Genomic DNA, 4,694 nt, shown 5'->3' with positions numbered 1-4,694 from the left:
TCGCGGATTTTAAATGTAAGCACATCTAAATATATATCACAGATTTTTCGCTGGTTCGTGGATTTCTGCAGACAGTGGGTCTTTTAATTTATGCTACACGCTTCCTCAGTTTGTTTGCCCTGTTGATTTCATACAAGGGACGCTATTGGCGGATGGCTTAGAAGCTACCCAATCAGAGCATGTATTACATATTAACTAAAACTCCTCAATGCTATAAGATATGCATCCCGCGCGGAGCTTGATTGTTTGCTTGTCTCTGCCTCTCTCTCTCTCTCTCACCCTCCCTGACATTCTCTGCGCCTGACGGAGGGGCTGTTTGCACAGAGGCTGTTTGCTTAAAAGATACTGATGCTCCTCTAAAAAAATGCTGCTTTATTGCGGTGCTCGGCATATTTAAAAGCACAAAAGCACACGTATCGATTTTTTGATTGTTGCTTTAATCTCTCTCTCTCTCTCTGACGTTCTCTGCGCCTGACGGAGGAGATGTGAGCAGAGGGGCTGTTTGCACAGAGGCTGTTTGCTTAGAAGATGCTGACGCTCCTCTGAAAAATGCCGGCAAACTTAAAAGCACAAGTATTGATTTTTTGATTGTTTGCTTTTCTTTGCGAGCGCGAGCTCTCTCTCTCTGAAATTCTCTGCTCCTAAAGAGAAGATCTATTTGCATTCTTTTAATTGTGAGAAAGAACTGTCATCTCTGTCTTGTCATGGAGGACAGTTTAAACTTTTGACTAAAGGGTGTTATTTCATGTCTAGAGGGCTCTAATAATGTTAACAATGTGGGAGAGTTTATAAGGGCTTAAAATATATAAAAATAACTACACAAACATATGGTTTCTACTACAGATTTTAGTCTATCGCGGGGGGTTCTGGAACGCATAACCCCGCAATCGAGGAGGGATTACTGTATAATCATTTTGGACTACTCCTAATTTACAATAGACACCTATATCTCTCAACTTCACAAAGGTATGCTTCTCTGTAACAAAGTATGCAGAATCGTGGACAGTAAGTACAAGAATAATCTTCCCAACATAAAGTTCTTCTTCTCTACTTCCAAGCAAAACAAACATTCCTTTCCTGTATGCTGCGCCTTTCACAGTCACTTCATTGCCTGCCACTGTAGACTGTGACTCAAAATTATAACTGGCAACAGATTCTCTGATTTTGTCATTATAATCATTCACATAAAACTGTGTACCCCTGTGTACCTGTACACCTGGAGGGAACAGGCTGCCTGCACTTAAGTAAGCCTGAAGAAGCTGATGTCTTTCTGCCAGTGTTTCGCACAGATTTTTAAAGTTGTGTAGCTTTCTGGCACACGTTTTGAAAAATGAGTGCTTACTTTCAAACCTTAATGTCCAAAGGCGAATAAGTGGACCAAAGTGGAGTATAAGTTCAGGATAATGGCACATATAATGATGCTTTGGCCTTAAAGGGTGATTAGGGAAAAGCTTTTTCCTACTGTGTAGATATTCTTCAGTTATGACTTTGAGATATGCTACTTGGCCTGCTGCGATAGCTGGTGCACAGACAAGCTCCACTATCTCTCTTAGTTGTAAAAGGAGTTGCCATACCTCGTTTTCACAGGGATCTTGAATTCTGTCACCTATCAAGAGAGGTAACAATCTAAGAAAACACCAATTTTGAACTGCATGTCCATTTAGTCGTTCACTACCAGGGGAAACATCTGCAGGTTTGTCATTGCCATCATTTCCTTGATATTTGAATTGGTTCTTACTTCTGTTTAATTGCAAGTAAGTAAAGTGCTTCTCATGTATTAAATGACCAACAAACAAAGCGAGGTCATACGACACAATACCTTCAAACAAGTCATGGGCTAGACACGGTGGGAGCCCAGGCTGGCAAACATGGAAATAAGAAAGTTGGTTAAAAGGAGAGTCACACTTGATACCTTATACAGCAGGGTCTAAACCCTGAACATGACATTTATATGACTGTATTGTCCTCACAGCACCACACAAGTATGGTTCTTTAATAAATTTTGCTTTATCTATTTCACAGTAGCGGCAAAAACGATCAGCCCGACTGAAGTTTTCCAGAAAACCTCCAATACAATGGGATCCCAAGTTGTCTCCTGAAATGGCAATCAGAGTGCCTTTTACAAATCTGCCATCACTTATCAAAATCCTTCTCTCTTCTAGAAATTTGAGGTCCTTGATCAAAGGTTTTTTGGTCACTCCAAAGTATTTTAAGTTCTGCCCCCTACATAAGAGAACAAGTTGCATGTGAGCTGTAGTGGATCTATTATGTGGCAAAATTTCAGCCAGGGTTAAGTATACAGCTAAAACTTTATGTTTTTTTCTCCCTGAACCAAGTGGATTTACAACCTCAAAGGCATCTTGATATAAAATCAAACCAATAGAAGAAGGTTCTATTTTCAATAGTGGATTACTTCGAACTCCCTCTCCATCTCCAACATCCTTATAGACATTTTCAGTGGATGCTTGAGAATGTGCTAAGGCATACTGTTCTCTTACAGACTCGCTTTTGAACAATGCAAGTAAAGTCTCTTTTATTGGTACATACTGGGCAAAGCATTCTTTGCCATTTTCATCAGTGCCGAGAAACAAGGGTACAGGCTCAACATAGTTGAAATTCTTTTTAAAAACAGTCTTTCTCTTTTGTTCTGTACTTAGAAGTTCCTTGTTATACATCTTAAGGAGATCCCCCTTGTTCATTTCATCAATTATGTCACTTATAGTGGCCTCAGGAATTCCAAGTGCCTTCAATTTCTCAATCAGAATCTTAAGTAAATGTGAAAGTCCAATGTCATGGGCATTTTGAAAGTCCTCAATGATTGTTTGTATGGTACTTGCTGGTAACAATACCTTAACTTGTAATTTCAGATAAAGAAGTGTAATGTTTTGTAAAAACAAAGTTTCATCCACAGCCAGTGGCCTTTCTGGTTCCCAATTATCCTCATCAAAAATATTTGAATCTGTCTGACTAGGAACACCAAAGGGATCCATGGGAACAGATGTATCTAGAATTGAATCATCTAGGTCCTCTGAGCCTCTATGTTTCCTTGAAATAGGCGAGGCTAAACTTGACTTAACTGTAAAAATTATCTCACAACCTCTGAATGGGCATTTGATTTTCAGTCCTTGTTTTATGTGTGATTTTAAATGCTTTATGAAAGAGGTCAAAGCGTCACAATTAACTTCACATGACTGAACCACACAGTTTAAAGGTGTAATGAACTGCCTGTAGTGCCGAAGAGTAGGAACTGCTTCCTTATGGTCTCTATATATGTGTGTTTTCAGAACACTGGCTTTGCGGTACATCCGAGAACACGTAGGCACACCACACTGATAATAATAATTGGGAGTGTTACTGTGCAGCTTTGTGTGTTGAATAAACTGAGTACCATTACTACAGATATACTGGCACTTACTAAATTTACAATGGAACAATGTGAATTGATAGGCAAATTTATTTAATGGCTAATAGAGTCAAAAATACTTTGCTAAGACTGCCTTTTCTAACACAGACCAGCTAACAATAACTTAAATGTGGAAAATGTAATATGGTTAGGATCCCAAAGGGAAATGTTAACACACACACACAAAAAAACTACAATATGTATCTACAAAAAAAAGTTAAATCAGTAAGAAGCCATTAAAATACTATTTGAAGTCAAATTTATATCAACAGTGCTTAAATCAATACATTTGCTTCCATGTATTACTTTTGCCTGTGGAGTTTACCATAAATTAATTTATTTATATTTATATATATATTTATGCTATTCCTGAATCTTTAATCACAGTTTAAAACAAAAGCACATAAACTTTATCAAAATGCACAAATTAAAACTGTTTAAGAGATACATGAACTAAAACTACATGAAAAAGCTGACATTGGAACAATATGAAAATGCATACCTGAAGCTATAAGATAAGACACGAGTTAAAAAAATGCACAAAATGAAACGGTTTGAAAATGCTAGAACTTAAATTTTATGAAAGAAATCACTAATTACAGCTGTAAACATTAATATATATTGAAAGGCATGATTTAAAGTAGATTGAGAAATGCACAAACTGAAATTAAACGAAACTGCACGTACTCAAACAATGTGAGAAAGTACAAACTGAAAGCGCGCAGTATGTAAGTTTCTAATACACTCCGTGGTAAAGTCTTAAAATGACTGCATAACTTCCTCTCTAACAATACAAAACAGAAATTGTTATAATGATAATGGGGAAAGGCAATGAATGTTAAGTTAATTACCGTTTGTATAAGTAACAAGCACACTACAACGCCATTTTATTATTTTCTTCCACTCTCTGAGCATGTAATATCCCACGGTGCAACGGGGTCTTCTCCAAATACAATTTTACAGTAATTTGCTGTCTTTTGACAGAAGACAGCGTATCTTACTGTGATTACAAAAAAAATTCTGAATACAGTATTGTATTGTGAAAACTTACAGTTAACACCTGTGAAATCCTGGCAATTTTTTACAGTGATACGTTATACCATGCAACACATAATTTCCGTGCTTTTCGCTAATATACCCATGCAACCGAAAAAAACGTGTAGATTTGGAACATCCACTTCCTATACCAGAATAAAATCTATTTCAAGGGAGTCTGAAACGCCACACCAGGCAGAATCCAGAGTAGTTCCAGCAGACACTTCCCGTTATTCCAAGATCAACACGTGCTGAT

At 37.4% G+C, this 4,694-nt stretch overlaps 1 long non-coding RNA gene across 1 annotated transcript; it reads right to left on the bottom strand.

The window, feature by feature from the left end:
* Positions 1–3,285: 3,285 nt before the first annotated feature.
* On the bottom strand, positions 3,286–4,295 carry LOC120533498. Its single transcript, XR_005634520.1, has 2 exons — positions 4,255–4,295; positions 3,286–3,329 (listed from the first exon to the last, which is right to left on the bottom strand). It is a non-coding gene; the product is annotated as an uncharacterized LOC120533498 (long non-coding RNA).
* Positions 4,296–4,694: the final 399 nt, after the last annotated feature.

Source organism: Polypterus senegalus, chromosome 8 (genome assembly GCF_016835505.1).
Source record: "Polypterus senegalus isolate Bchr_013 chromosome 8, ASM1683550v1, whole genome shotgun sequence".
NCBI classification, from domain to species: Eukaryota; Metazoa; Chordata; class Cladistia; order Polypteriformes; family Polypteridae; genus Polypterus; species Polypterus senegalus.
The sequence above is the reverse complement of the archived record's forward strand: the minus strand, read 5'-3'. Positions and strand labels throughout refer to the sequence as shown.